Source organism: Peromyscus maniculatus, chromosome 17 (assembly GCF_049852395.1).
Source record: "Peromyscus maniculatus bairdii isolate BWxNUB_F1_BW_parent chromosome 17, HU_Pman_BW_mat_3.1, whole genome shotgun sequence".
In the NCBI taxonomy this organism is placed as follows: domain Eukaryota; kingdom Metazoa; phylum Chordata; class Mammalia; order Rodentia; family Cricetidae; genus Peromyscus; species Peromyscus maniculatus.
This window is the reverse complement of record NC_134868.1, coordinates 41,180,178-41,192,669: the sequence shown is the minus strand read 5'-3', so window position 1 is coordinate 41,192,669 and position 12,492 is coordinate 41,180,178. Positions and strand designations below refer to the sequence as shown.

General features: G+C 39.5%; 1 protein-coding gene across 16 annotated transcripts in view; it reads right to left on the bottom strand.

The window, feature by feature from the left end:
- The window catches only part of Nrg1 (neuregulin 1), a 200,576-nt gene that overhangs the window by 33,407 nt on the left and 154,677 nt on the right, over positions 1 to 12,492 (bottom strand). The window lies entirely within an intron of this gene.

Sequence of the window (12,492 nt, the reverse complement as noted above, 5' to 3'; positions counted from 1 at the left end):
TAACAATAACTGATACAATCATTTATTTTGGCCATTATATTTTATGTATAAGTTCGTTTTAGAATGAACTGTGCATTTTAGACAACTAAAAACCACGTATTTGATTGCCAACATGCTTTGGAAAAAACAGACAGTTGGATATCTCTAGAAATGTACAACCTGCTGTAAGACTCATCTATTTGGAACCGAGACTAGAAACAAGTCATCCTTTGGTTTATCAGATCTTCATGTGGTAACTTGACATTTACTTCTCCAGCCTGACAGTCTTATGGAAATAAAACTGAAAATGACAGCTGGACCACTGAGTACTTACACTAAAATGAAACCAAGTACCCTGTCCTGCAGCTCAAGGGCATTCAGCATCAGGGCCTCCCCCTCCCCCTTCCCATGGCTGTGAAGAATGTGGCAGGGCTTAGTGTCAAACAGTATTCACCACTTAGATATCAATCAGGATAAGAAGCATCAAGTCAGTCAAGATTCTGTCTACTTTTTCAGGAAGAAAATCTATTTTGAGATGAAATTTTTATCTTATCTACTGACTTATTTCCATAGATTTTTAAATCCCTTGTCTCTTATCACTTCTAGTTTATTACTTGTGTGGGTCAATACTCCTCTGTACATTGACTTGACCCACCATGTATGATTTTTCCCATTTTATTCTGCTTTGATTTTTCATTTGTTTCCAAATCACATATTGTTATTATTTTAAACCAAATTTCTTCTACTCTTTTATTTTCATTCTTCCTGACCAGAATAGTCAACATCTTGATTATTCAGTTTCTGATTTCCCATACCCTTTCTTCTTTCCCACTCTCCTGCGTACAGCACATTGGGGACCACAACTTTTAGAAAGAAGAATGAAGGAGAATTAAAACCACTTGAACTTGAAAGAGTGATCTCATTCAAATTCCTTCTAGACATCTTTAGTCCTGACTCTCCTAAATTTCTCATTCAGAAAACAGGGGTGATGCCAACCATAGAAAATGTTTACAGAGATTATATGCATTCTAGATAAAGAATTAGTGGGTGAATGGGAAAAATTGCTATTTTCTTATTTAGCAATCAGTATTTAAAAACAACAAAAACTTGACAAAGGGGCTGGAAGCACAGTTCCATGGTGTAGCATTTGCTAACCTGTAACACCGAAAGGAAATGTTTAACATTGGAAATCTGAGGACTTAAATGATTTGTACTGCTACTCATATCATTATTGTGGATAATTAGGAATTGGGACAACTGACTAATTTTTGTGGTGTGGAGCATTAAACCAGGGACATCCACATGGTAAGTAGGTGTTCTAGCATTGAGCTACATCATTTCTGGCCTAAGTCAATTTTGTACTTACTTCAATAAAAGGCCTTTTTCATAATGTCACTAAATGTAGCCTTTAGACATCTACAAACCTAAGCTTGGTGATTACCCCCTACTATCAGCTATGTTAAAAGAATCTTTATTACAATGAGGGGAATGTAATTTGGTTCATAAAATCATGGCAGAGAACATTTCTATATGTCACACAGCATATCCTTTTAACCAAACAATATGTCTTCATGCAAAAAATGGTTCGTGAACATGTGTTAATTTTTAATCCATGGCAACTGCTTTTAACTGATGAGGAGGAAGGCTGCTTTAACTCAGGTGCTGACAGCATTCCACTTATTAACAAATTCGGTTGGGTGTCCTTCCTGCCCCCACACCCCAATAAGTGTATGGACCACCTCCACTGAGTTGTCACCACACTTTCCTGCACAAAGGTGCTGACCCACGAGCAGTCCCCAGTGGTATCTGAGTCCCTAACATGTGGCTAAGGATGTCCTTTGTCCATTTGAGTAGCCTGCTTGGAAGGTTCTTTCAGAATAAATCCTATGGAAATTACTAAAACCAAAACCAACAACCTCCACAAATGAACATAATTATACATAAATTATAAATGAACAATAAAAATAGGCCATGATACAAGCCAAAGACAGATATATCACCTTTATTCCTTGGACTTGCTGACCTTGTGGGATTATCAAAATAACTAAGATTAATAAACGCACATTAAAACAACAACCACCAAGAAGCACAGTACCCTTTGACTCTTAAAAATATTTCTCCCTGAAGTGATTTTTCTTTTATAATATTGTCCCAAAGTATGCAGCCCTGACACATTCCACTGGCAAAGTTCTTAGATCATTACTTAAAGGTAGTAATGGGACATTTGATAGAAGCTAATTGCTGGAAATGAGGTAGCCGCGATCTCACAGTCGTGGCTCTTGTGCTTAACGCTTTTATCCACAGGCAGCATTGAAAACATCATGAATTGTAAAGTGGCAATTAAATCCCAAGTGATGCGCAGCGTGAACTGACTGGATACAGCTGCTCTGAAGCAAGGGCCAAACTCTAGAATAAGCTGCAGTTGTCAGAAGAGCTTGCCAGAGAGACAGTGCTACGCACACTCTGTGGATTTCTGCCACTTTTTCTCTTCTTCTTGGTTGAAAACGATATGCTGTCAGTTTATTCATTTCATAGTGGTAGCCTTGCCCTTTGGCTTCTACATGCATATTGATAGGTCACAGGCCATTTGATAATGCTGCCCACCAAAACAATGAAGCAGACAGAACAGGACTTACACACCAAGTCACGTGAACAGCCTTCTTTTTGAAGGGAGCTAGAAAGAAATACTAAGGACTGTAGGGATAATGTATTTCAATACACAAATGATGTTCTGTGCAGAGGTGAGCTAGATTCCACTCAGTGCTGATTACACCCATGGACTTCCACTTTGTGAGCAGTTCGTCATAATGCGGGTGTTAGCTTTTACTTAGTGTTATGAATGACAACTAAGAACAAAACTGGCCGGGCTAGCCCATGCACACCTCTAATCACAGTAGTAGGGCAGATGAAATGGTAAGAATAGGAATTGAAGACCAGTTTGAGCTACAGAATGAGACTGTCTGAACAAATACACATGAATAAGTAGGACTTGGTGGTTCTTACGTTGACTGTATCTATGAATGCTTCAACCCAAATGCACTTTCCATGGTGAGTTAGCAAATAATATGCAAGGAGAAAAAGCATAAATAAGGAAGTAACACACTGCCAGAGACTATATGTGTTATGGCAATATAAGTCAAGGATACTGATCATTCCCAAGGAAGGGGACATTTCTCTACCTTAATAATAGGATTTGGAAACCAAAACCAGTATTTAAGGGCTAGAAAAGAAGTCCTTGTGTATATGATAAGATTCCTTTGATTCCTTTCTTCTCTCCTTCTTCCCCTTCTTTTCTGAATCTGTCCTTTCATCCCTCACCGCCTGCCCATCACATGTATAGGTAATGGTCATAAATGAAGGTGACCATCGCCAGCCTCCCTTGAAAGGAAACTATGTAGTTAAGCTGCTGAGCAATGAATAGTGCCACTAATAATGTGGAGAAGCATCAAGCCCAGGCCTCAGCGGTGTCAGTGATTGGCAGACTTGTACCCAAAGGGCTGTTCAGTTAAACTCAGCAGCAAAAGCAAGATGGAGAGGGCTGTTATGCAGTTTGCTACCAGATTTTTTTTCTGTTGTAGCACTGCACCCAGATGGGTGTCACTGACTCGTCACTGGTGCATAAACACTGGACAAAGAAAAGCAAAACATATTTTCTGTTCACTCTGGAATTCTGTAGTTTCTTGGGGAATGTGATGGGAGAGGGCTTAGTTTGCAGTAGAAGTCAATGAATAACTGTAAGGCATTCAGTAAACAGACAGCCCTGCTCTATTGTAACTGTTTGCCAAGAATTCAGAACCAACCCGTTAACTTGTTTTACATAATAAAACTGATGAATGAGTCAAGAATAAAAATTGAATCACTTTTCAATATGATTATTTTCTACATTCAGTATTTACACAATTCTGTCATGTTCCTGCCTGAAGTTCCACATTATAAAAACTAAATACACTTACACTATCATAAATTAGTATAACCATTTAAATACTGTAAACTATTTTATTTTACTTTAAGACAAGGTCGCATTACCTTGCCCAGGTTAACCTAGAATTCTGGATCCTCAGCCTTGTGGCTGGGATATAGGTAAGTGTCATGGCCCGAGCTTTATAGTAGTATAAAGTCCACATGATAGGAAACACAAAACAGCTCTAATTTGTAACGTGAGTTTTGAGCATTACACTACCGAATACTTTTGTAAGCACACTGATCAACATCTGAATAACAATTTGGTGTTTTCTACTCCTTACTAAGAATTTTTTTTCTTGGAAGCATACACGTTTTCCCACAGAGTAGCTCAAGATAAAGCAAAAGTAATGCTGGGCAGATGGTTCCCTCTCTCCCTGGTTTTAAACACTGTTTTCCTCATCAGTAAAACAGAGGGACAGCACCAATGGATTAAGACCATGGTACAAATGCACACCTCTGGGAAACTATTCAGGCCAGCTTCCTTGAACACATAGCAGGAGTCAGGGGGAGTAACAATGCAAACTCAATGCAGCCACGTTACGAGGCTCTGTCCTTCCTGAGGGACAGTGTGTTCAAGGCACTTTTTTCTGATTTACTTGTGGCAAATTAAGTAAGCATGAGGTTTTTCTCAATGAAATATATAAAGCTTTTTTAAAAAAAATTCCTATACAAAGCAGGCAAACTACAAAATGAAAGTTTTAAACCTTACCTGTATCTTCAATGCTGATGTATTTAGAAATCTGCATGCTTTACCGATCTTTCATATCCTGTTATATCTGTTGCTGTTATTTGTTTGTTTTTAAGCCCAAACCCCTTCAAATTATTATCCTTGTCTAGAATGCTATCGGGCTCCTCTGCTGGACACACTCTGTACTGCTGCTTAGACGGTTCTCCAGGCTGAAGCCCTCTGGACCAGAAGCCAAACAGGAAGAGTCTGATGCCCTGTCCACGTGGCTTCCCTCTACAGTAAGGGGATGGTAAGAGCAGTCATTAGCTCTCTACAGGAAAAGCCAGAGCCACATCGGAACCACAGAAGCACTGTCATTCTGGGTTGGCAAATTTTTTTTTTCGACATAGTAATTCAATCCTTTGCTGAATAGCATATAGGTCCTTGCAAAGGAGAAAATTTCCTGGAGGAGATAAGAGACACTCTTGGATCTAGGAGATCAGCAGAAGCCATAATGAACCTGAAAGGACTCCCAGCTCTTGGGAGCTCTAGCTTAAACAAATTGGTGCTGGGTAGGCCTGGACTGGCTTCCTAAGAAAAGACTATTGGCTTTGTAAAGAGACTGTAGCTTTGCTGTTGCAACTGCCCAGCTGTGACATCCTCCAAGATATTTGTGTCACTGAGACATAGTCTAAGCAGTTGTAGAATAACATGATTAGACTGTCTCGAGAATAAAATGTGCTGTCAGGGAAAAACAGCAACTTGTATATTTGAAAAACAGCCTTTCCTGGCAATTGTGTTGCCATACACAAGTAATAGTCATAACTAAAGCTGCTAGAGCTAAAAATTCAAAGGCTGTAAGATTGTATGCATGGACAAAACACAGATCGGTTATGACTCACTTGCTCTTATGTTGACCATGTGTATGACTGCTTCTTCGCTGAGCTTTGCTAAAGAAGCCACAAGAAAGCAGAGAAGTAAGCACTGTTCACTGGTACAGTCTTTGCCTAGAATGTGCAAAGCCCTGGGTTCTATCCCCAGCCCTGAAAAAGACAAGGCAGGCCAACACAGGAGCAAAGCAAAGAGAATCTACAATGAGGAGAGGAGATGAGAGGAGGGGAGGGGAGGGGAGGGAAGAGGAGAGGAGAGGAGAGTGAGGAAAGAGGAGAGAAGACAATAGGGTTAGAAAAGAAAACTTCATGAGACCATGGAAAATGGAACGAGAAGATTCAATAGTAGACTACATTAACTCCCCGCATGGACTCAAGGCTTACTTCATAAACTAGGGAAGTTTAAAAGTTTTCAGACACTCTACAAGGTGGCAATTTATCTAAAGAACAAGTTGACACAAAAAAAAATCCAATAGAGATTAACTAGCTTAACTGCTGGATGTGTGTTTGGGTACCATTTAAACTCACATAGCATGGAAGGACCAGAAAGGACCTTAGTATATTTTATAGCATCCTGTATTTTAAAAGAGGATATAAGTCATCTCAAAAGAGAAGATGGTTCTTCAGTCTTTAACAATAATACCCCAGCTAAGAATTCACAAATGTACACAGAGGCTGGCTTCCCTGGGTCACACAAATGTAGGAGGCACAGTTTGTGTTTTGTTTCAGTGAACCTACTTTAGGGCTGAAGGGGGGCATTAAGATGATTTTTAGATATTTTTCTCCTTTAAAAGCCCTGAGAAGCACCTAATAGTATTTCTTCCTTTCCAGCAGAATGAGAAGTAACCTTTGGATGTTTTTCCTCATAAAACAAAATTACACACACACACACACACACACACACACACACACACACACACACACACACACACACACACGGAAGACAGACCAAGGTCATCTGTAGCTGAAGAGAAAGCCCATTCTAAGTTCCCAGCAGTTGCTAAGCAAATTACTTGGTGTTATTAGACAGTGTTATCCTTAGAAAAATAAGATTGTCGGCAAAGTTATTTTTCAAATATACAAGTTGCCATTTTCCCCTGACAGCACATTTTATTCACGACACAGTCTAATCATGCTATTCTACAACTTAGACAACGATATCTCAGTGACACAAATGTCTCAGAGGATGTCACAGCTTTTCCAAAGAAACAGAGAGTATCTCTGGGTGACTGGCTTCGAGAAATGACAACAGGAAAAGCATAGTTTCTTTGCAAAGTCAATAGATTTGGGTTTTTGTTTGTTTGTTTTGTGTTTAGTTAGGAAACCAATTCCAGAAACATGACTCTGCTATATATTTTTGAGAAACCACTAAAATCTTGTGAGTATAAGCTTTGCATACCCAGAATTTCAGGCTGTCCCCTGATTATTTTCCCATTAGTATATATTCTAAAAGAGTACAGTCTCAGACTAACTGGCTACAAAGCCAACAACAGCAACCCATCTGACTGGTGTACTTTGGTTTATTTCTAGATCTTGCCACACTAAATGATGAAGGTACACCTTCTTTACTCTGCATTTTCTACCATGATCAATTTGGTTGAAGGAGAAGGCCATGCCAATGTAAGGAATATTATCTTGCCATTGTCCAGGCTAGCCAAAATTTTTAGCAGCAACAGAACAAATCAAAACAAAACAGGTGGACTTGCAGCAATGATCAAGGATTCAGTTATTCAACCAGCACTGGAATTAACATTCGACATTTAATGACAGCGGCTAATTTATTCATCTTCTGAAATGTGTTTGGAAATAAAAGCAGATGAGAGGTCAAAAAGAGAGAAACCCTGAGGTAGGTTCTTCTTTATATTCAACACATTTAAACAAAGATCATGGCATATCAAAAAATAAAAGCAATGTAGTCATTTTAATAGCTACTGAACTGGCATTTAATGAATAAAGTCACTATCTGTAAAATTGTCAAGCATTCTTCTCCACCTCCAAATTTTAATCTTAATTTAATCAAATATTTCCATGTAGGTAAAAAAGAACAGGAAAGGAGCTGGATCAAAGGGACACACTCAAAGCTACCGTGACTGGGTATGACCAGTGAAAACCCCTCAGCATAGAACTCTACAGCATGGACCACCTGAATTCCTGAAGAGCAGAAAGGCAGGTAGGAATAGGAGAGCCACAGTTATAGGCAAAGAATGAAAGAAGAGAAAAACCCAACATTAAGCACATAAGAATCAAGAGACATCAGCCAACCAAGCTGTGTGAACCTCATTTGGAAACTAGCTCCCAGAAACTGTTATAAATGTGCTTATAAGAGAAGGTCCAATCACCATCTAAATAACTAATAATACTTAGCACTGCCACCAATTTGTGTTTGTGTAAGATGTTTCCTGGATATGTTTAAAAACAGCATATTCCTTATCTTCCAAAAATATAAATATGTATATATTAAATGATCAGATGTCAGAGATCTGATATCAGGTAGTGTGAAGAAAGGGCAATCACGGGACTAAGATGATAACTGTGGCATGGATGCTGGCTATATGGATATTTATTATACCATTCCCTGTGTTTTCATGAGTCATTCTTAACCATTGTACCAGTTGGTTTTATGTCAACTTGACACAAGCTAGAGTTATCAGAGACAAAGGAATCTCAACTGAGAAAACGCCTCCATAAGATCCAACGGTAAGGCATTTTCTTAGTGATCAATGGGGGAAGATCCAGCCCATTTTGGGCAGTGCCATCCCCATCTGGTAGTCCTGGGTTCTATAAGAAGGCAGGCTGAATAAGCCATGTAAAGCAAGCCAGTAAACAGCTCCCCTCTGTGGCTTCTGCATCAGCTCTTGCCTCCAGGTTCCTGCCCTGTTTGAGTTCCTGTCCTGACTTCCCTCAGTGATGGACTACGGTGTGGAAGTATAAGTCAAATAAACCCTTTCCTCCCCGACCTGTTTTGGTCATGATGTTTCACTGCAGCAACAGAAACCCTAACTACAACAGCCATGTTTAAATGCAAATTTTATACGATACAGCTATTTTCAGTGTTGGTGGTTGAACTCAAGGTGTCATGCATGAAAGGCAGATACTCTTAGCACTGAGATACATCCTAGCCCTATAGAGTGGATTTTAAATATGTGCTTATTGTGCCTTGAATATAAAAATACAAACAATTGATTGTATCTTTTCAAAACACACTTTCTTTTTCTTTATAAAGTAAATAATACTCAGCACCATGTGAAAGAATTTACTTTTGGCCAACAACCTAAATGGTATGTAACACTAACTCTTGTAGGGAGGACGTTTCCATTATTGAGAAGGACAAGTAAGATCATGGCTATCCTTATTATTAGCCAATATTTATGCATTTGAATTTGAATCAATGCAGTTGGTAGGAATTTAAAAAAATGCTGATAGAAAACGAGAAGAAAAAGTCATTCCTTGACAATATATATGTTTGAAAACTAATCCTGGTTAACAAGAAAACCCACTGAAATAAACTATTCACTCTAGTCAAAAGGATAAATTATGACATTTGCTATGAATCTAATAACATATGTAAAGGGTAGGGATATGGTGATGTATTAGGAGCAATGAGGGCCTGTGGCTATGTGAGAAGAATACACTGTTAAACAAATAAGAGAACACATCTGTGGATGTGAGAAGGCAGTGTCGTGTTCAGTGAAAGAAGTCCACCTTAGCTAGCACAGAGGTTACAATAAAGACATGAAGGGAAAAACAAAGCTATAAAACAATGAAGCATCCATAGCACAGGCACTCTGACACTCCCGGCTGGAATTAATGTCCAGTATGCAGATGACCGAGAGACTCTGAGTGAGGTCATGATTAATAAAATTGATGATCTACCCTGGAATCGTTGAGGGAGGAGAAAATAGAGACGAGACTGTCAGCAACAATGTCATTCCAAAGGTCCGGGTGTGAAAGAATTCAAGAGAGCAAGATAATGACTGGGAAGGGTACAAGTCAATCAGGGAACAATAATACTCTGCAGTTTTTTATTGTGGTGTTGGGGCTATAACCCAAAGGTCTCACACATACCTTTTGTATTTATATGTTAAAGTCAGGAGCTAAATATCAGAATTCATTCATATTTTGACTTGTATTCCTCCTCTTGCTAAGCCATTCAAATGCCTAATACATTTTCTCCTTACTCTTTACACATGAAGGAAATGCCTGCCATGCTAGTAGACAAAGGCATGTGGGATTTTTCTCAATATTTGATGTCCACTGGTGAAACTTAAATGTCTGTTACCACCTGTCCGTTGATATAAAAGACTTGATTAAGAACAGATGATACTGGGGGGGGGTGTTGCTCAGTGGTAGAGTATAGGAGGAACATGCATGAGGCTCTGGGATCAATCCCCACATACATACATGTATACCACCCCCCAACACAGGATAGTATCATAGCTGGCCTGATATCATTCATTACATACATTGCTAAGAGAGTAACATTTCAATGACAGAAAATTGCTTCTGATGAGGATTTTAAATCTTGAGTGTTTTGTGATTTGTATCAAGGAGGACCAAGACAATAACTCAAAAATGGTTCTGGAAAGACAGATATAATGCTCCAAGTATTTTAACTTTGAGACACATCTCTAGAGACAATAGTAGTTTCAGGCAAGAATCCTGGATAATATTTATTAGAATATTTGTCCATCTAGCACAAGGAAAGTACGCCTCTCTAAAACACTGAATATATACTGCTACAAGCCAGTTAACCAAACAGCTGCAATTCTGTACTCGTGTGATAGCTGTGGACATAAACAGCCAATTTCTGTTTCACTGGGCACATTTTCATCAAGAAGGCCAAAGGTTGCTGCTTATGAAGGAATAGAGCAGTAACGATGTGTCCTACTCTGTCACACTTGGCCAACTTCAGGCTACACATTTCCCCACAATTCCCAGGAGTTCCTCTTTTCTAGGTTTGTGATCAGTGAAGTAAAACACCTCACCCTGAAATAGGATGTGCTATTGGATGTGTATCTACAATATCCAGGCTCCTGGCATAAAATCTACATAACCAAACATCATGGAAATCAAAATCGAGCCATTTCAAGACTGTAGCAACATTTCACCTGTGACCATCCTGAATAGGAGGTTTCAAGAAAAAATATACAATATAGTTTTCAAAGCGTCACTTCAAAAAACCTATTTCTCCTTTGTCCTGTCCCTCAGACCTCCTCAACAAAGGACTAGATGGTCCCATATTTAGTTAATAATAGGTCTTGTTTCTCTTAAGATACAAGGTTACAGATAGAGCCATGGCAAGGTAATGTTACAGGTAATACTTGTATTGTTTCAGGGGAAGGGACAAAATGATAAGCGGACTCTGAATGCATCATGTCTGAAAAAAAATGTCCTTAAAACATGTGCCATGGCTGCAAGACTGTGTGTGCAGGGGTGTGTCTGTATTCGTGGACATGTTGTATATGCTTTCATTTTTTCGGGGCCTGCACCCCCAAAATCAGTCACCTGTTTTCCCACTGTGGGCATTAAGCTCTGTTGAGTGGAGGGGAAGCAAGTGATGGCACAGGAACTTCAATGCATACCTGAAGTTTTAGGCTCCCACAGAGAAATCTACATAAACACACTCCTTTCCTAATTCGTACACTGCTTTTGAAAAACCAGATCTGTATGTTTAGCATCTCATTCTCACCAGCCAGTGGCTGGAAACTCTACAGGTAAAAGCAGTACTGAAAGTGGCCGCGGTGAAACACATTCTAAAGGGTTGGTAGAAGCCAGGTCTGGCTCAATTTGCCTGGCTCCATCCCTGCTATGCCAGAAACAGGGCATGTGAGTCTATATATCGGTCTCTAGTTATAATTTATTAGTTTTTTTTTCCTGTTAGCACTCCATTTACTTGGGCTAATAAACTACTTCCAACTCCCAAAGCCGTAGTAACTCTAAGGGGCTGAGATCGTCCCTTTCTTTTAGGACATAAATCATTGGTGGGGGGGTAGACAGAAAGACCTTTGCTCTTCCTATTCATTTCTAAAGGGCTTCATGCCCTAACACTGACCAAGAAAGAAATGCTAAGCAGAGATCGTGACTGTCCAGCATACTAAGAGAAGCATGCTCTACAAATCCACCAGAATCCAAAGCAATCAGCCATCAATCCTGGGCTGTTTACTTGCCAATTCATTCCTTAGTTCCCAAACTGTTTAGGAAAAGTTGAGTGTGTTCAGTACAAATTGGCCATTTATTCAAAAGCATTGTAAAAGACTTTGCAATACATCTAGTAGAATCTGAATTTCTTGTTTAGGTCACATAGGCCTGGCAAAACCTGGTATGTTCAGTGTTACATTTGGGGTGGGGGTGGGGAAATGTGCAGGCCGAGGGCTGTTCCAGACCAAGGTAACCAGTGACTGCCATACCCAGGGCACTTGGGAGCAATTTATACTTCGAAGCCCTCTAAGGAAAAGTACAGACTACCAGTAGGCTCTGGTGACATTTCTAAACCAAAAGAAAGTCTTAACAGGAAAATAAGATTGTCAATAAGAAGTTAGATTTGACTCTATTCTGATTTCTATGTGACACCTCCATTAGGAATCCTTCCTTTTGCTGGGGGAGAGGCAGTTTGGCCCATAGCACTTGGGAAGCAGAGGCCAGTAGATCTCTGAGTTAAAGGCCAGCCTGGTCTACAGAGAGAGTTCCAGGACAGCCAGGGCTGCACAGAGAAACCCTGTCTCAAAAAAAAAATAAATAAATAAAAATAAAAATAAAACAAGAAAGAAAAAAGAATCCTTACTTCTAAAAAAGAAAATTGCAGAAGCACATTTTTGTTGAGAGAGCCGGAAAGTTGTCTTCATTTCATACCTCTTTGGTGTTGGATATTCAGCTAGAGGGAAGGGGTTGTCTATTATGGACATCTGCCATGGGGAGGAGACTCATTACCTTGTAAGTGAAGGATCGATGTTGCAAACCAGCTACTGCTGTAACTGATTGCTTCTCAAAGCCTGG